Here is a 21,751-nt window from a genome sequence, read left to right as displayed (position 1 = left end):
TAAATTTTTCATATATACCTAGTTGTTCAAGCAGATCTTGTCAGTAGAAAAAGGCGGCAAGTTAGAAAAATATATGCGCGAAGGGATATCGTCTCATTGAAAATTTGAATTTCGTGCCTTTTTCTACTGACAAGATTTGCTTGACCATCTATATGAACAAATTCGCTTAAATCAAATAAGTTGTCGGTGCCATGCTATTCTTACCGTTAATAACGAATTCGTGGTAGTGATACAATCAAACTATTCAAAGTAATTCCTCAACAAATATCGAAGTACCATAGAAAACGTCATACATTCCGACCGAAAGATATTTTTTTCACCAATGTTATTAGAGGTTGGCCCAAAAATAGCTACGTCGTCATTTTTTTACTGCGGCATATTGTTGATAGTTTTAACAAACGTTTGCGTTTGTGTATTAGAGCTAAAAGGATAATATTTTTTAGATAATATTATTTGTTAGCGAAACGAATGTAGCTTAATTTTTTTAATGACATTTTGTAAGAGACTTGAATGTAAGAAAATATTACAGCTAGGGAACAAATATTTTTTTTATTAAATACTTTTTCAATGTATTTATGGCGCACCCTGTAATGAGTTAGACCAAGAAATTCTGAAGCGATTTTGATAGCCCACGCAGTGCAAGTGTTATTTATACGTCATAATGTCATAGAAGTTTAAAGTTAAAAAAACCGGGCAAGTGCGAGTCGGACTCGCGCACGTAGGGTTCCGTACCATAATGCAAAAAAAAAAAAAACAAAAAAAAAGCAAAAAAAAAAACGGTCACCCATCCAAGTACTGACCACTCCCGACTTTGCTTAACTTTGGTCAAAAATCACGTTTGTTGTATGGGAGCCCCATTTAAATCTTTATTTTATTCTGTTTTTAGTATTTGTTGTTATATTAGGAATACATAGGCAACAGAAATACATCATCTGTGAAAATTTCAACTGTCCGGCTATCACGGTTCGTGAGATACAGCCTGGTGACAGACGGACGGACGGACGGACGGACAGTTAAGTCTTAGTAATAGGGTCCCGTTTCACCCTTTGGGTACGGAACCCTAAAAAACACTTGCACTGCGCCAATCGCTTCAGCCTCAACACAGCCTTAGCCGTTTGACTGCTAATGCTGTTTGCACTCGCCGCTAACGAAGAGCGTTTAGCTAGTAGCCGTCGTCTCTAACTTCATGAGGCCGCGCTCAAATTATACTCTGTACCTTTCCCCTATTTCCCCTATTTCGACACAGGTTGCACTAAATAGATTTGTTCGTACATGATTTTAATACTTATCTATGTATAATACCTAATATTTGTATGCCTAGTTACAAAAACAAAAAAAAACTCATAATAACGCAAACACGGCTTTCAAAAAGTAAGCACAAACTCGTAAAAAGATTCCATTATTCCTTCAAAAGCATTACAACAAAACAAAATCTTAAAAACTTGGACGCTAAAAAGTTACAACCCATTTCTAATATTGTCATTTCCGCGGCCATTCTTCGTCCATACCATCATCACCGTGTCCACTTTTGTCATTCGCGTGGCCCCCGCTTCCCTTTTCATCATTTTCCAGTGCAAATATTATTTTGCGGTTCGAAAATTGAACTAGGTTAATTCTCGCCGTTATTATAACGTATATAAGACTGAATTTTGAAAATGAGAGCAACTTCAAAGACGAGTTGATGATCTAATTTTTTGCGGTCTTTCTCATTTCCACTAATGAGATTCAGCGATACTTATCGCTGCTTTAGTCTGATAAAATCCGTTTCGCACTCTGTTTTAAAATTAACGTGACAATTTGGTAGCCTCTCATTTACTTGTGAACATTTTCTCTTTAGGAAAAGCAGAGAGTATGTTCCAGGAAATTGGGATTTTTATATGCGGTACTTACTGATACTGCTTTGACCAACTTAAAATACATAATTATAGTTAGGTAATGGCATAATTTCTTTCCCATATCACTGTTTACATAGTTATATACGAGTATTCCAATGTTATTTATTTTAAAATACACTTCATACATACTTAATTTATGGAATGAGTGCTTTTATTGCAATAATGTTCCAAAAGCCAATTAAATTTAATAACCCTCAATTACGGGAGCCGATGACTGAAATAATAATAAATTGAACAATTATGATGTTGTATATTTTATATTAATTAAGTAGTTAATTTGGCGCATATACTCAATGATTTATGATCTTCGAGCAACACCGGCTTCCGACACGTCGGAAGTTTATGATAGAAATACTTAAGAACCTAAAATTAGCCTAAATCAGTAGTTAATTTAATAAGTATTTAAAATTTTCGCTTTTGAACACAAATTAACTCACATTTAAATAGACGGGTCTATCGCGAATTTATTTTATAAAAGTACTTTTATTTACCGATGTTTCGACACAGGTTTCAATGGTCGTGGTCGCGGCTAACGGATGTCCCAACAAAATGTCAAAAGAGATTTGTGCAACTACCCGAGGAAAAGTGTATGAAAAAGTTTGGGGACATTACATTTTCAAACCACCCACTACACATACTTTTTGTGTCAATAGTCCGACACGCAACACTCACAATATCCACGCACACATCCGAAGATAGATCACTTGGCTTTAACTTCTGTATCACTGGTTCCCAAGTTAGCGATAAGTTAAATCCTCCATTAAAATTTCTAGGACATTCCTCCGTTTGAAATTTTATATTTTTAAAAACAAAGAGAATACAACATTCAGCCACAAATCAATATATCATGAAGTTGGCAATACCGTGGCATCGCAATTTTCCAGGCGACTAGCCAACATGTCAGTGCAGGAACACGTTTGTATAATATTTTGTAAATATACATCATCGCAGTTAAATTATTTCGGACAGTATATTTTATGTTTAACATATTATTATTTCATACAGAAATTAACTTAAATATAAATATTATAGAGACATTGTTACACGAATTGACTAAGTCCCACGGTAAGGTCAAGAAAGCTTGTGTTGTGTTGTGTGGAAACTTCAAGTCTCTAAAGTATAACTCTAAAGGGGCCCACAAATTACCAGTTCGCCGGACGATAAATATTAGCCTGTCAGTTAATCGCAAAAGGTGACAGTTCCGAACAAGTAACAGGCTGATATCGTCCGAACTGGTAATCTGTGGGCCCCCTTAAGGCACTTTTATTTCTGCACCCTTATAATTTGGTACCGATTTATATTTTAGTACGTATACGTACCTATAAATGAATTTCTTATTACCTAATACATACATACGTACTTATGAATCTCACGTAGGTACAGATTGTAAATAAGTAGAAGCGAAATGTATTGAGCTATCGTGCTCTTGTGTTATTTTGGTGGTAGTAAAATTTAAAGCTAATTTGTGAAGATGACCGCAGTTTCATTGAAGTGTGCTACGTGTGCTACGCATGAAACCCGTAGCCTAGCACATTTTTACTGCTACGAAGCGATTATAGGCCGATACCTAGGCCGACCCACGACGGCTACCGCGTCCCGATTCGAACTTTAAGATACGTCAGTTAATAGATCTAGAAACGATATGGAATTTTTGTTTTTTTTTTATGTCAGTGCCAAATGTGAAATTTCTCGAAACAAAAACGTCACTTTTGACACTGATACATCTAATCCATATATCGTTTCTAGATCTATTAATTTACGTATCTTAAAGTTCGAATCGGGCATCCGGTCGGTCGTCCTAAGAACGCCCTCAAATCATCAAGTTGAAGTTGAAGAATGTCAGTATCAAGTTGCGATACTGACATTTATTAACTGCGGTAAGACCCCAGCAAGTTTATGCGGGACGGCCGCATACAGAGCGCCGGTTTATGCAGATGCGCGGTTGTCACTCAAATAAAATAAACATCGCTTTTTCTTTTACACCTTCTATGGGGGGGGGGGGGGGGGGGGGGGTGTCTCTCTCTCTTCAATCGGTCCCTCATTGCTGAGGATCGTGACTCCGTTTGATTCCGTCAACTAGTTGTCTCCATCGGCAGGGGTGCGAATCTCCTGGGATCGGCCAAACTCGGCTCCGCTCGGCTCAGCATTGCTCCGAGCAATTATTAGGGTTGGCACCACTTGACTTCCTTTGGCGTGCACGACCACAGATAAGATAATCACTTGAATTTTGACAACCCTAAATAGCCGAAAGGGATAGTGCCATATATTAGGAAGGGATAGCATGATTCGACCCTGAACCGCTGTCAAACTTCGGTTTTGTAGGAAGTTTCCTTTCTGTACGGTAGTACTATTATTTATTCTGTGCCATCGGTCCCGTTCTGTAGCTAGGTATAGCTTGAGGTGGGGGGGGGGGGGGTTAAATTTCCTAAATTAAATATTTTCATTCCAGCTTTAATAGAATATTGGAGCGGCTAAAAGCAATTACAAATTTTAATTTTCTATAAGATTTATGAAATAGGAATTGTGTCGAAATATAACTTTAGTCTACGTTCCTCAATTAATGTTCTGGTGAAATAATTTATTTTACAGTAGGTACAGCTGGTGCTACATTGCGAGTAGAGTTGCCTGATCGAAAGGCGCTATTATCGGGAAACAATATCAATTTATCGGGATTTTGGGACTTAAATCGGGAAGAAAATACATTCAAATTAAAGTAATTATATTAAAAACAACGATAGGTATTTTACATTATTGGCACTACGTCACCTCGCTCGCTCGGCGACAGTTCAGAACTTGAAATTATTGTTTTAGAACGTGAAGATGGTTTTTCGGGACAAGTTTCACTTTGTCGGGAATAGGGGAACACAAGCTAAAAATCGGGAGAATCCGGCCAAATCCCGACCATCTGGTAACCCTAATTGCGAGACCAGATGCTATAATAAGCACATAACGTAACTACGTCGAAAATTTAAAGGGTCATTATGTATGTACTGTAAAACGTTGTACGATACACGTGCGAATAGTTAATTCGCACTTCTATCGTAAATAACTTAAAGGATATAACCAACGGAGACGCCATGTCCATAATTTTCGGTACACAATAGTCTGCTGTTTTTGCGGGGGAGGAGCATATCAAATGTATACGTAACGTAAACATCGCCATGTCAGATAAACGTCAGTCCATACGTGTGGTTGACATGTGCTTGACCAATGGCCGCCTATTTTCGACAAAGGGAACGCCTGTTAATGACCACTCCGTTTGATTATATTTTCTAAAGTAAATAACTATTAAATACAGTTTCCATCTCTATTAATAATATTACGCCTCACCTCAAATTGCCACTACATTTTCTTTCGTTTTGGAACGACCACCGCACAGATAAGACACTCAGTCTAGTCTAGACGTCTCAATTAAGTGGGGGTGAACGATTCTCCTCCAACGGGGTATAGGGTCACTGTGACAGGTGCAGGTGGCGCTGAAGTTGAAATGTTGTTAGAAGTGGATAAATGATTGGGGGCCCGATTCGGATTTTGAAATAGACATCTATTAGATATCTTTTAGACATCACCAAGATATGATAACGATATGTTTAAGATCTTACCTGTCAAATTTGATATTTGCTCGATTCTGGAGATACTCTTGAACGATTTCCACAGGATATGACTACGGCTCGATTCGGATAATGAATAAGATTTCTACTAGACTTCAACAGGTTACGATATGGATAATTTAAAGATATTTGTAGATAGATATGTCAAATTTGACGTTTCCGCGATTCTGGAGGTCCTCTTAAACGATTTCGACAAGTTATGACTTAGATGTCCAAGTCACATCTAGTCGATATCTAATGTAGATCTAGTTAATCTCTATATCGTCTCAAGATCTTGAGATTATCTCGAAATTCGAATAGGCCTGAAGATCCAATTCACATCTAATAGATATCTTACGCTATCTAACGTAAAAGTGACACTGGTTGCCCGAATTGCGCTCGCTGCAAAGGAGAACTAATTGATCTCTAAACTATAACGTATCTAGAATGGATCTAGTACGTGTCGTCTCTTGTGAATATCTTGAAGTTCGAATACGGCAGTGGCTTTATAATAAATATCAAAGAGTTCTTCAATCTATGTCTGATGTTTAACATCATCATCATCTTCATCGCGTTGTCCCGGCATTTTGCCACGGCTATTGGGAGCCTGGGGTCCGCTTGACAACTTTACTAATCCCAAGAATTGGCGTAGACTCTAGTTTTTACGAATATGTACTTAAGTATACTTGTTACTGACTTCTAAGAAATTACATTTACGATGACCTTATGAAACCTTCATCTTATTTATCTCCAGAAGGCCTACCGCGAATTCCGTTTGACGTCTTGCCTCTCTGTCGCACTTGTAAAATCGTTTATAAGTGTGACAGGTAGGCAACACGTCGAAAGTGCGCGGTAGACCCTCAGGCCCGACGAGAGCATGTGCACATTAACATGATTTAATATGTAACAAGTCATTAATTCTTCACTTGCAAGGGCAACATATTTAAGGGGCAAGGCGTAAATTAATTACATCTTGATTGATGTTACGATGATAGTCTAGTATTTTTGGTGTCTAACGCTTGCTACTTTTCTAAAGGCCCGATTCGGATTTTGAAATAGACATCTATTAGATATCTTTTAGACATCACCAAGATACGATAACGATATGTTTAAGATCTAACCTGTCAAATTTGCATTTGCGCGATGCTGGAGATACTCTTGATTTTGAACGATTTCCACAAGATATGACTTAGAGATCCAATTCACATCTAATATAATAGATACTCTATCTAACGTAAAAGTGACATTGGTTGCCCCAATTACGCTGCAAAAGAGAACTAGTTGATATCTAACCTATAACGTATCTAGAATGGATCTAGTAACGACACGTACTCTTGTGAATATCTTGAAGTTCGAATACGGCAGTTAGTATAGTTACGAATAGGCCACTACGCGTTTATAAATGTCATACTTTTATTTAGCTACAAACAGCCGGCGTATTATGATTAGTTTTATCCACGTGTTAAAATAACTGTCACCTTTTAACACCGCGGAAATGACGGACACCGTTTTATCACGCTGTCACGTAGACATAAAACGACCATCATATCCATACAGGCCGCGTAGGCAAGATGCCAATCGCTTACGCTCCGTAACGATCGAAACGCAACTGTCACTGTCGCGCTAATGTGGAAGAGTGATAGAGAGACAATGCTTTTCGCTGTCGAAGCGATAGCGATTGTAACCTTGGCTAGGCCGGCGACACTCTTGAAAGTGCCGCCTGAATCTGCCACTGAACGACCTGACTTTAACCACAGAATAAATAATAGTACTAGGTACAGAAGACTCACTCTCTAACAAAGCGCGTCTGTCACGATCAGCACAGATATGGCCGCTAGGTGGCGACAGCGCCACGCGCGGCTTATGGCAGACCCCAAAATTGGGGCCGAACGGATGTACTTTTAGCTACCTGTAGCAAAGCGACGAAATCGCGGAGTGAGCCACGCCTGCTTTACCTAACCTACATTATTGGATGTAATGTTTTCATCTACCCTCAACTGGCTTAAGGAGAGATTAGAGGATAGATTTTGTTTACTTTTATTAGGGTTCCGTACCCAAAGGGTAAAACGGGACCCTATTACTAAGACTTCGCTGTCCGTCCGTCCGTCTGTCTGTCACCAGGCTGTATCTCACGTACCGTGATAGCTAGACAGTTGAAATTTTCACAGATGATGTATTTCTGTTGCCGCTATAACAACAAATACTAAAAACAGAATAAAATAAAGATTTAAATTTGGCTCCCATACAACAAACGTGATTTTTGACCAAAGTTAAGCAACGTCGGGCGTGGTCAGTACTTGGATGGGTGACCGTTTTTTTTGCATTTTTTCCGTTTTTGTTTTTTGCATTATGGTACGGAACCCTTGGTGCTCGAGTCCGACTCGGACTTGCCCGGTTTTTTAAATACCTAAAGATTCAGAGTACCTACAGGTAGAACCATTTAATTAATCACTTGCCCTTAGCTATCTCAAAACAATATATGCCCCATGAAAAACTGTTATCAAAGCCGTAATTCAGCAAGATTACCATCTGAATTACAGGATTACGGGCTGAATTACAGGATTATGGGTGCCGGGGGTTTCGGAACGACCCCGTGAACATTAAGGAACGGTTCCAAGCTGATTTATTGTGTACATGAACATTATGCTGGACCTGGAGCTTAGGATGTAGTTTTGAGTGCTTTGATAATTATTATTTACAAAAACTTAATGACATACCCACAAGAGTTTTTAGATTGTTGAATCAAAATATGATCACAGCAATTTCATTCGATAGCGAAAAAAAAATTGGCTGTTTCATACCTACATTTTGGTTTATTTTCTATAGGAGCGTAAAATTTGTTTTCGTGATTTCGGGGTATGTCTTATAGTAAAAGCTGCTCAGTAGAAACCCAAAACCTCCCTGGCAAAGGGAATGCACTTATGTTTTAGCCACCCTGTATAATATATTGTACCATAAACATGTACTGACATGTATCTACGGTCCATAAAACATAGTTGATTCATTATTCACACGAATGTGCTCAGTTTATAGATCACTACCGAGTAGATAGATCATATACAACTGGAAGTCACCCGATTTGGCAAATTGGTATACCTACCGGCATCAGTGCCGTCCGATTTTGTATCATACGGACGGTAAGAGAACATTACGTCAGGTGACAAGCAAAAGTCACTAATTACTAAAAAAAATCTAAACAAAAATCGACGTTATTTTAGTACTAACATGGTTCACTATGGCTATGAACTAGTAGTGAGGCCAATTGTCACCTACGCCTCCGCAGTCTGGTGTAACAAAACCAACCAAGAGACAGCAATAGACACTCTAAACAGCCTGCAACGCACGGCTTGTTTAACAGCAACAGGCGCCTTCTCCTCGACACCGGGAGCGGCCCTAGATGCACTGCTAGACATCATACCACTCCACCTGCAGGTGCAAAAGGAGGCCAAGCAGTGCGTCTACAGAATATGCACGCTAAACAGGCCAAAATGGCGCTCTCAGGCATTAGCCAATCTAAAGGCCTGGGTCTTTGCAAATAGAACCCTTAGCATGCCCACTGATGACACGCACACCGAATGTCATCTCACCAAACTGTACACAGTAGAAATACCTCCTAGAGACAAATGGATCAACAACCAAATGTACGTCGAAGAGGGAAGCCACGTTTGGTATACAGATGGTTCCAAAAAAGGCAATGATGTAGGATGTGGGATCTATGGTGAGAGACCTAAGCTCAGAGCTAGCGTCAGCATGGGCACACAGGCCTCAATCTTCCAGGCAGAAGTCTTCGCCATCAACAAATGTGCGGAGATTAACCTGGATAGAAACCTAAGACACCAGCATATCTACATCAACTCAGACAGCCAGGCTGCTCTGCTGGCACTAGAATCCCTTGAGTCAAACTCAAAACTAGTCCAGAACTGTAAAATAAACCTAAATGCACTGGCTAACTCCAACAAGGTCACACTTAGATGGGTACCAGGGCACTCCGACATTAACGGAAACGAAGAAGCGGACGAACTTGCTAGAAAGGGCGCAGACACACCCCTGGTCGGCCCAGAACCGTTCTGTGGAATCACAAAACGGGATGCATATTCTCTGCTCAGCAAGTTAGAAAAAACGAGAGCAACCGAGTGGTGGAAGTTCGTTAAAGGACAAGAACACTCGAAAGCTCTAATCAAAGGGTTCAACAGCAGAACTGCTAAAGAGCTTTTAGGACTCAAAAGGCACAAAACCTGCGCGGTGACCAGAATACTGACTGGACACTGTAAGTTGAATAAACATATGTTTCAAATTGGGAAGAAACAAGATGCGACATGCATGTTCTGTCAGGAGTCAGAGGAGACTGCAATGCACATTGTCTGCTCTCGTGGACCACTAATGTCAAAAGAAGTACCTACCTAGGGCGACACGTAGTGCAACCGTATGAGGTACAGAACATTACGGCCCAAAGAATCTGGAACTTTCTGGATGCAACGGGCATTAGTAATGAACTTTAAAGGGCCGTCACAATAGATCAATGCTGGTCGATGCGACACTCAAAGGCCCACTACACCACAATAATAATAATGGCTATGAACTTGTGGTGGTACTTAGTGACTTTTGCTTGTCACCCGACGATTAGTTCTAAATGTGTATACAAATATAAATAGTCTAAATGTATGTAAATGTGTTCATTCATTCAGTATTTTGTTTACAAGCTTTTATTTAACTTACCCTGTTAGTATATCATGTTAGAGAGGGTCAAATCTTGGAAGATAAATTTGACCTACTTCCCGATTTCCGAATGAGCTGAATATTTGCATTCATATGTAAATCGGATGACAATGCAATATTATGATGGCATAGAGCTGATCTGATAATGGATACAGGAGGTGGCCATGGAAAGTTGGGAACTCTGTGATAAAACAACGCAAACTAATCGTCCCACCTCCAACGGACTACTGTAAAAGCGGGCGGGGCGGCGGAAAGCGCCGAAATTCTAAAACGTAACAAATATAAGAACCTCGGTAGAGAGTACCATTTTGTACCATTTGGAGTTGAAACTCTAGGTCCATGGGGTCCCAGCGCGCGTAAGTTGTTCGCAGAAATCGCGAAGCGTCTGGTTGACGTAACTGGTGACCGAAGAGCTGGCGGCTACCTCGCACAACGTATTGCGATACAGCGGGGAAATGCCGCCAGCATCCTTGGTACAATGCCTCAGGGGCCTATTTTAGATTTAAGCTAGTTATTAATTTCGTTTAGTTGTACCACTGTATATATATTGTTTGTAAATAAATAATTTATTGTGTTAGAATTGTCTCGATGGGTATTAGTTGCCTGTGAAAAGAAAAGTACAATCAGCGATAAAAGCTTGCACCAAATATGATTTTTTTGCCAGAAACTTAATTTCAATTTTAAAACATAAAACAGCATAAAAACAACAAAAAATGTATACATAATATGGATAAATGATTTTTGTTTAGAACGTCATATAATTTTGACCCATGTTCTTATACTGATATGTGTTAAATATCGAACAAAACAGAGTATAGGCCAAAGGTGTGGCGCCATCTATTCGAGTATAACTTTTTCTTGCTTTCCGAGGCACGTTTTTACCTTAGACTTTACTTATCTTATACGTAGTTAGATATATCTTTGCTACTACGAATAACACGAAAGAACATTGATGTGATTAAGCGGAATCTGCAGGCGGTTGTCTGTGGCTCTGTTTGAAATACAGAGCAACCGAAGCGAATGCTTGCGTTATGATAAATTCATGGGTGAACTATCAATAATAAATTGTTTCGGGTTATGAAAATAGTTTTCCATTATTTAGTTTCCATAGCTTTGTTGGTTTGTTTTGCATAGTTCACAATCGTATTAAATATGGCGAAAATTTTGTAGTATAATTAGTACCATAGTGCGCAAACAAAAGGTTTATATTACATTACCTAAATTTTCCGCGTAAGAGCGTTTCCACATTGTCCGATACGATATCGGATGTAGGATCCTAAATCCGCGTAGTCAGGCTCAGAGGGCCTAATACCGTGAACCACTTTCGACGTGTTGCATCTCGGTCGCACTTGTAAATTCGTACGTAAGTGTGAGAGGGAGGCGACACGTCAAACGTGGTTCGCGGTAGGCCCGCAGACCATGGGAGCGTGCCCGGGCGCCATCTTTAGCGGTCACGCACACTACAACAAACATTACCTAATTCCTACACATAAATACGCACACAAACAAATATTATCGGTGCGACACCTGACGGGCTCCGACATGGCTAAATTTATCGGAAGAGCTTTTCCGATATTGGATGTCGGAAGGCGAATATGATGGCTCCTCTACACGATGGGCCAACGCCGGCCACTCCAAGGGACGCAACCATGCGGTAGAATGAGATAGCAATATCACTTGCTCCCTCTAACGCATACACGATGGGCCAACGCCGGCCACTCCAAGGGACGCAACCATGCGGTAGAATGAGATAGCAATATCACTTGCTCCCTCTAACGCATAAACGCGTCCCTTGGATTGGCCGGCGTTGGCCCATCGTGTAGAGGAACCATGACAAAAACAGCTGGAGGAGAGTACCATTGGCGTTAAGTCCGTCTTTTTTGTGTTGTATATTTTTCAGTAATAAAGATTTATTAAATGTATAAATAAATACAGAGTAACACACATTTCTTACATTTTACTTCCTTCCGACATCCGATATTGGATCGGACGATGTGAAAACGCTCTAATTAGTACGATTGTGAAGGGTATCGATAATCAAGTTCAAACCAATATTACTCGAGTAATTAGTGTGTATAAAGAGTTGAATCTGTGGACTTTTAGACGCACGGCCGGTTTCCATCCTTACTTGGTAGATATTCCACCAATTCGCACGAAGCGCTTTGCTTCTACTTTCCTTATGCGCACTGCCAAGGAATGGAATTCCTTGCCGGCGTCTATATTTCCGTGTTCTTATAACCCGGCAACCTTCAAATCAAGAGTGAACAGGCACCTTCTGGGCGAGCTCGCTCCATCGTAGGCCACGTCTACGCCTCGGCTAGTCTGTGGCCATGAGTAAGCCCATTCATAATAAAAAAAAAAACGAAAAGTCTTGAACAAAGCGAGGGTTACAACTTACAAGACACGACGAGACGCAAAAAAATTGGTCTGAGGATGACTCACGTTAGACCGGGCCTTGTCCGAGCCGAAGCTTCCAGTGCTTACTTTTCTATGACATGACAGGCGATGCCGTGCTTTCCGTAGAAAACGATGCACCGGAAGCTCCGGCCCGGGCACGGCCCGGTCTAACGTGAGTCATTCTTTAACCCACTGCTAAGAGGAGAATAATAAACTTATGTACCTACCTACATTATTTCCTCTTTTGGAATTGACCCCAGTCTCAACAGTAATAAGCTTTGCATTCCGCAGGCGTGACGGCTCGACCAAATTCGATGCAATCCGTGACATCGTCCGTGGCCTGTTTACACCCAGTCGAATATTGCGGCGCAGTCTGAGTAGCGCCACCAGTATATTGCAATATCAAAATCCATACTTAATATTATAAATGCGAAAGTGTGTCTGTCTGTCTGTCTGTTACCTCTTCACGCTTAAACCGCTGAACCGATTTAGTTGAAATTTGGCATAGAGATATTTTGAGTTACGGGGAAGGACGTAGGATAGTATTTATTTCGGGAATCATCCCTAAAGAGAATGAAAAGGGGGGTGAAATTGAGAGAGTTAATGAATTGCCTGATCACTGATTGAAACTTGTGCTCAAATTGAATGATTGCTATTACCCACACTTTATTCAGGCAGACGAAGTCGCGGGCTGAAGCTAGTATCTTATAATCTACATCAAAGTCGACACAGGTCCTCTAAGAAAGTCGCGAACCGATGGACCAGAAGGGGGCAAGTTAATATCGCCTAAGGCCAGCGGTACGGAGGAAGGGTATTACATTGTATGAAATATTTGGTGTCCAGGGGGGATATGTGAATGGGTTTCAAGGCGGAATCATCAAATTGACAGTTTGATCAATAACTTAATTGGCATCAATCTCATCTAGCGTCCACTAGTACTCGTACCTCGTACTTAAAAAATTCAATCACCAATTTCAGATTTATGGTGACAGTCGAACGCATGAAATTAAAAAATGCTCCCAAACCACCACATTGTTTAACCACCAAATCTTAGGCTTTTGTTGCTGTGGTATTACTCACACAGAAAAACATCTGTTCTCTTTTCTATTTCCAAAAGTTAAAGCTACTGGAGTCTTGTTTCTAAAACTAAAAGTTTGCTGCGGAAGTTTAATAATATCAGATTGTAAGTAGGTATAGGTTAAAAGTATAATTTTGACATTATGGAACATAAACAATATAGAATCGAACGGATTTAAGTATTTTTATTTTTTAAAGATTTGAATTTATTTGCAAACATGATGATGATATACTGGTGCGATATTTGGACTTTGTTGCGGCGAGAGCGCGTGCCGATAGCACCGCGCCGAGGCTTTGGCACCGAACTGCACAAATAGGGTGTAGTTATTGTACTGTTATTATTATACTTACCATGTTATTGGTGTACTGTTTGCCCGCCTTGTACAAGAGGTATTATTAAGAGGGAAGGGGACGTCCGCTTCTCCATACAAACGTAGTCCTCATTTTCCTCTGAGGAAATGGGGACTACGTTTGTATGGAAAGGCGATTTCGGGGCGGTAGTCCACTTTCGTTTTAATAAGATCGTTTTTAGGGTTCCGTACCCAAAGGGTAAAACGGGACCCTATTACTAAGACTTCGCTGTCCGTCCGTCCGTCCGTCCGTCCGTCCGTCCGTCTGTCACCAGGCTGTATCTCACGAACCGTGGTAGCTAGACAGTTGAAATTTTCACAGGTGATGTATTTCTGTTGCCGCTATAACAACAAATACTAAAAACAGAATAAAATAAAGATTTAAATGGGGCTCCCATACAACAAACGTGATTTTTGACCAAAGTTAAGCAACGTCGGGAGTGGTCAGTACTTGGATGGGTGACCGTTTTTTTTTTTGCTTTTTTTTTGTTTTGTTTTTTTTGCATTATGGTACGGAACCCTTCGTGCGCGAGTCCGACTCGCACTTGCCCGGTTTTATAATAACCTTACTCACACTTTAAAAAACACATATATACCTCTTGTGTCTACTGATTTTATTTTTCAAGCCTTTTACGTTCATTCAACCGGCAACAAAAAGGATTTCGTTTCCATTTTCGGTTACCGGTTAAAGAACTGTTCTATTGAGATACCATTTTATGTCCAATCATTCGTCTTTCGTTTTTGTAAAACGATACAATAGAAGTTATAGCTTAATGCTATCTAGTATTAAAGTTTAAGAACCACGATGCGGTCCTGAACTTTAACTGTGAAAAAAAAACCGGGCAAGTGCGAGTCGGACTCGCGCACGAAGGGCTCCGTACCATAAAGCAAAAAAAAACGGAAAAAATGCAAAAAGAAAACGGTCACCCATCCAAGTACTGACCACGCCCGACGTTGCTTAACTTTGGTCAAAAATCACGTTTGCTGTATTGGAGCCCCACTTAAATCTTTATTTTATTCTGTTTTTAGTATTTGTTGTCATAGCGGCAACAGAAATACATCATCTGTGAAAATTTCAACTGTCTAGATCACGGTTCGTGAGATACAGCCTGGTGACAGACAGACGGACAGACGGACGGACGGACGGACGGACAGCGAAGTCTTAGTAATAGGGTCCCGTTTTACCCTTTGGGTACGGAACCCTAAAAACAACCTAAAACGCCATCTAGCATCATTTCCTCGAACTACCCCGTGTAACTACCCCAAGCCATAACTCAATTAAGTTACATACACGGTCACTAGGTTACGAATGTCTTACGTAATACTAGCCAACTTCCGACAGGGGCGCCACTGTCGACTCTTCTCCGCATGCGTCGAACCATAGATTCAGGATTACTGGGACTAAGGCGCGGCAACAAGCCAAGATAAAAAGAGAGGGAGATATATTTTTAGCAAGTCAGATGTCAATATGCTCTGTTTTTTCCGTTTACAATATCTTAAGTGTAACTGAAATAGGTATACGTTATTGGTGTTTTGGTCTCTGTCGGAGTAAAGTACGCAATGAGTGGAAAGTGTAGCGATTCGCTGAAGAATTATTTACTAAGTAGTTTATTTTCAGTGTGCATAAAATTCATGAATGGCGTGTCCCGTAACCTGTCGCCAGTTTTATTGTAAATTATAATATTAATGTTAGAAAATGATAGCTTTAATTTACTACATAATCAAAGGTGAAACTAATAGGTAGTGTTGCGAAAAAGCGGAAAAACCCGCAACACATCGACAATAAAAACACTGGCCGCTTAGGTAAGTTATATTTTTCTTTTTAAAAACGTTGTAGCTATAAATTTAACTTATTATTCGATCAAAACAATTATTTTAAGTGAAGATTTAGCTATTTCTTGTGTGATTTGTAAATCGTAGCTATGGGAAAATCTATGATTTCCTTGAAAATAAAACTGCGGTAAATTTATCGATTCAGCCTGGAGCTAATATCGTTATTGTGTTTGGTTTCTATGTGAACGCAATTATGAGGAAAATCAATTTTCTCGTAATAGTTAGAGCTTGTGAGTACTTTTGAAAAGCTACACCTTGTGTGTACGCTTGATGTGTTCTAAATGAATTACGAGTGTGAACTGGCCATGTTGTAGTGTGCTTTTAAAATTCGAATAGTAAACAAAGTGTTGAGGTGTGTTTTGGTAAAACTTTTCAAAGCATGCTGAAACAACTTTGTTTTTTAACTGCTCGCGATTTTTATGTAAATACCCACTACAAATAAATAACACTGCCACGTTTTAGTATATGTTTTTTTTAATACATTAAGGGCCACTTGCACCATTCCACTAACCCGGGGTTAACCGGTTAAATCTGGAGTTTAAAATAGACCGATATATCTCAGCTCAGCTCAGAAATAAATATTTGTGATAAACAAAATTAAATTCTCTTACCAGGATTCGAACCCGGGATCTCCAGTTTCGTAGGCAGGGTCACTACCAACTAGGCTAGGAGGCCGACAAACTACGCTACGCTCTATTGTTGTAGCCGATGACATGGTTGTCCCGCTGTATAGCGAAAGCGCGTTCAGTGGCGGATTTGCCCTAAGGCGCAGTAGGCCCGGACCTAGACCGGCAAGATATTAGGGGCGGCAGTCTATAGATGGGTGCTGAGAACGGGGCGGCTATTAGTTACTACAGGGCCTAGGCCTAGGGCGGCCAGCACTGCAAATCCGCCACTGGCTGCGTTGAATAAATAAAGCCATTAATATTCCTCAAATATTTTTTTGCGGCCTACTTTCGGAATAGGTATTTGAATCGTGAACTTGCCCCGTATGCAATCACCAGTTCGCGTGACCACGCGTTCCGTTTCTAATGTACTCGTAGTGAATAGAATCTGGATTTACTTTGCGGAAATCCATATTAATTTAAACCAAAATATTACTTTGCTAATCCGCTTAAAACACGCGCGGCGTTTTTACGCGGATTAGCAAAGATAAGGAAACCATTTATTTACATACAATATATATACAGTCGTACTACTAAACGAAATTAATAACTAGCTTAAATCTAAAATAGGCCCCTGAGGCATTGTACCAAGGATGCTGGCGGCATTTACCCGCTGTATCGCAATGCTGATACGTTGTGCGAGGTAGCCGACAGGTCTTCGGTCACCAGTTACGTCAACCAAAATAATATTATTTTTTATTTTTTTTATAATGTACTCGTACTTACTCAACTATTCGTACTTGACACTATGTTTCCGTTCAGTCACACTGCAGGATTGTTGCTTATTTTGTTTTGTGTCTTTTGCTTATGTAAATACTAACCTATTATAAATAGGTACAAATATTGACCGCTGTTTAGATGAAGTGCCTGACGCCAAACATTCGAACAAGCTAATAAATAAAAGGAGTGCGAAACTCCTGACTTCGGACAAACTCGGCTCCGCTCGGCTCTGCATTGCTCCGGGCAATTATTAGGGTTGGCACCACTTGACTTCCTTTTGCGTGCACGACCACAGATAACATAATCACTAGAATTTTGACAACCCTAAATAGCCGAAAGGGATAGTGCCATATATTAGAAAGGGATAGAATGATTCGACCCTGAACCGCTGTCAAACTTCGATTTTGTAGGAAGTTTCCTTTCTGTACGGTAGTCTGTGATAAAGTTTACTTGATATTGTAAAAGAAAAGTTTAACCCGTGGAGCGCCCTACTGTCACACGTGTGCTGATAGTAACTAGTATAGGAGTTCCATGCTACGGCAGGCGTGGCTCACTCCGCGATTTCGTCGCTTTGCTACAGGTAGCTAAAATTACATCCATTCCACCCCAATTATGGGGAAAGCCATAAGCCGCGCGTGGCGCTGTCGCCACCTAGCGGCCATATCTGCCCTGATAGTAACAGACGCGTTTTGTTAGTGAGTGAGTCTTATGTACCTAGTACTATTATTTATTCTGTGACTACGGTAATTCTGGGGCGCTCCAAGGCAAAATAGACTCGCCAACTCACTTCGTCTGAAAATGTTTTTTTGCTATTCAAATGGTCAAAATTGGCAATTACATATGGCAATTACATAAATACCTCTGTTAATTCCTTTGTACTTTTTGACACCAATCCCAACGAGGTCTATCTTATTCTTTCAAACTTTAAGTCAAATAGCGCCCCTGGTTGGGATAACATCCCCACTAAATTTCTCAAACTTGCCAGCGCAACCATTGTCCCCATCATCACACACCTGTCAAACCTATGTTTTAAACATGGAATATTCCCGGATTCTCTGAAGCAAGCTATTATCACCCCGGTATATAAGAGTGGGAACAGAAACTTGATGTCGAACTATAGGCCTATATCTGTCTTACCGGCCTTATCAAAAATTTTAGAAAAACTTATTAACACCCGGCTTATAAACTATATAAATAAGTTTAATATCTTATCCTCCAATCAATTTGGTTTTAGAAAAGGTTGCTCTACCGAGGATGCAATTATATCTCTGTCTTCGAAAATAGTAGAAATAGTTGATAAAAATAAAAAGTGCCTTACTGCATTTTTAGATCTAAAAAAGGCCTTCGACACTGTATCTGTACCCACTCTTATAAATACTCTGGAAAGCATCGGCATCAGAGGAACTCCTCTATTCTTGTTAAGAGATTACCTTCAAAATCGCAGGCAAAGAGTCAAGATAGAGAAACATGTAAGTGATGAATGTGATGTAACATATGGAGTTCCCCAGGGGAGCGTATTAGGTCCCACGCTCTTTCTAATATACATGAACCAACTTTGCAATCTGCCTATCGAGCAAGGGTCCATCATTGCTTACGCTGATGACACAGCGGTTGTGTTCTATGGCGATACCTGGGATGATGTGCGTAGGTATGCGGAACTTGGACTAGCCAAAATTGCCCGCTGGTTTCAGGCAAACCTTCTCACCCTAAACACGGACAAATCAAACTAGATATATATGTTTCTCAAAATACAACAGGACACAACCAGACCACATGTATACAATCAGGATTCACAATTGTAATGATTTAAATCAAACGAACTGCTCTTGTTCAACTATCACTAAAGTTGACTATGTTAAATACCTCGGCATTATGATAGACCAGCGACTAACATGGCATATGCACACAGAGCTGATCATGTCACGTACTCGCAAACTCATATGGACATTCATAAATTTAAGACACATTGCCACCAAAAAACTCCTCAACCAAATTTACATTTCTTTAGCACAATCGGTTCTTACATATTGCATTTCAGTCTGGGGTGGAACCACTAAAACCAAATTCCTTCAATTAGAAAGAGCTCAACGAGCTTTACTCAAAGTCATGTATTGTAAACCATACAGGTTCCCAACCGATAAGCTGTATGAAGATAGTGACCTCCTATCGGTGAGAAAACTGTATGTGTGGAATGTGACTTTGCGGAGACATAAAAATACTAGGTACAGTCGGGAGGATACTTCAACAAGGTCCACAAGGAAAAGGAAACGAAATGTTCTCTCCATTCCAAAAACAAAGTCTGTATATGCTAGAAGACAATATGTTGCTCTATCTGCAAAATTATATAATCATATAGATAATGCCATTGATTTATATCCATCTACATCTAAAGAATGTAAAAGTAAAATATTAAACTGGCTAAAAACTAAAAACTACACAGAAATAGAAGATTTATTAGTTACAATAATGTAATACACACACATACACACAGGAAAACACACTCACACACACACACATACACACACACGCACACACACATACACACACACGCACGCGCGCTCACACAAGTGGCCTATAGTTAGATATTTGGTACTTTTCTGTTACTCATAATATACTAAATTTATGGTTCCTGTTAGGTTAACTTATGTATTGTTAATTTTAATTTTAAATATTTATTTTTAGTTATATTTTTGTTTCTTTAAACTGATTGTTTCGTTTTGTTACTTAGCAAACCAGTAAGGAAGAGCGGTGTCTCTTGACACAGGTATCTTGTATACTTAAAAAGAGACACCAACCTGCACATTGTTAAGCTATTAAGTTACTGAATAAATCATTTTTATTTTTATTTATTTATTTAAAAAAAATTCAATTTAATACTTCTTTACCAGTTTAATAAAAATACCCACCTTACATTTTAAAAGGGGGAGGCCTATATTCAGCAGTGGACGTCTTATGGCTGAGATGATGATGATGATTTTTAACGGCTATACCTATCCTTTACTTCCAACCATAGCCAGAATTGGCTATTTTTACCTTCCTTATGTGTTTGGTGGTCAAAAATCGTGGGTACAAACCTCGGTTGTGCTGTATAGAGCAGAACATAACTATATAACTTAAGTTAACATAACTATTTAAGAACATATTTTAAGTACGAATTGAAAAATAGGGCCAAATAGATACATCGGAAAAGTATCATTAAGAAAGCCCTAAAAGAACGCTGGGTTCATGGCTTCCGTTCCCATTATACGGCTACGAAGTTTTCGCTGACACACGCTGAAAACGATGCTACGAGTGCTACGACGTAGCACACGTAACGATTCTTTCTGCCGTATTCGAACTTCAAGATATTCACAAGAGACATCCATTCTAGATACGTTATAGTTTAGATATCAACTAGTTCTCTTTTGCAGCGCCATTCGGGCAACCAATGTCACTTTTACGTTAGATAGAGTAAGATATCTATTAGATGTGAATTGGATCTCTAAGTCATATCCTGTGGAAATCGTTCAAGAGTATCTCAAGAATCGTGCAAATGTCAAATTTGACAGGTTAGATCTTAAACATATCGTTATCGTATCTTGGTGATATCTAAAAGATATCTAATAGATGTCTATTTCAAAATCCGAATCGGGCCCATAGTAAGAATATTTTCATATTGTCCGATCCGATATCGCATACCTTTGAAGAAGAAGAGCTGCTATAAAATGACATAGCCCTATATGCAACCTTCAATATACATTAGAATAGAATAGAATAGAATAGAATGTTTTTATTCGTGACAAAACTTAATAGATAAAACAACAGGTACCTAATACTACCACGGTCACGAAATGGTCCCGACTCAGCAGGTGCTAGCCTAAAGGCTAGCGCTGGTCTTCCGTCGGGGCCATGGACTATTACGTCTAAATTATAAAAGAACACATTATGACTACAATATTACATTAAGTAAATAGATACTATCATAGTATGACATAGAAGGAAACATATTTACCTATACATGCCAACGTACTTTTTATGAAGGCAGTAGGTTATTTAAAATGTATACCTATGTATTTTTGCTGACAAGCATTAAAATCTAAATTGTCACTCAACAGACTACTTAAAGTACTTAACTAATTGTTTTTGGAATACTTTAAGTGCCTACATGTCGTGTGGGTAGGTACTCCATCATTAGCAAAGGAACTAAAGGAAGGACTAAGTGCTTTCTACACGTCAACTTTTAAATACCGACTTTGAATACCAACATGAAAGGGCAGTAAAATCATACTTTTACCAGGGGTGCGAAACTCCTGACTTCGGTCAAACTCGGCTCCGCTCGGCTCAGCATTGCTCCGAGCAATTATTAGGATTGGCACCACTTGACTTCCTTCTGCGTGCACGACCACAGATAAGATAATCACTTGATTTTTGACAACCCTAAATAGCCGAAAGGTATGGTGCCATATATTAGAAAGGGATAGCAAGATTTGACCCTGAGCCGCTGTCAAACTTCGGTTTTGTAGGAAGTT

General features: G+C 39.7%; 1 long non-coding RNA gene across 1 annotated transcript in view; it reads right to left on the bottom strand.

Moving 5' to 3' along the window:
- Positions 1-21,751, bottom strand: part of LOC134673004 (uncharacterized) — a 503,466-nt gene that overhangs the window by 450,994 nt on the left and 30,721 nt on the right. The window lies entirely within an intron of this gene.

The sequence above is a fragment of the Cydia fagiglandana genome, chromosome 17, assembly GCF_963556715.1.
Source record: "Cydia fagiglandana chromosome 17, ilCydFagi1.1, whole genome shotgun sequence".
Classification (NCBI taxonomy): domain Eukaryota; kingdom Metazoa; phylum Arthropoda; class Insecta; order Lepidoptera; family Tortricidae; genus Cydia; species Cydia fagiglandana.
This window is presented reverse-complemented; position numbering and strand designations above follow the sequence as displayed.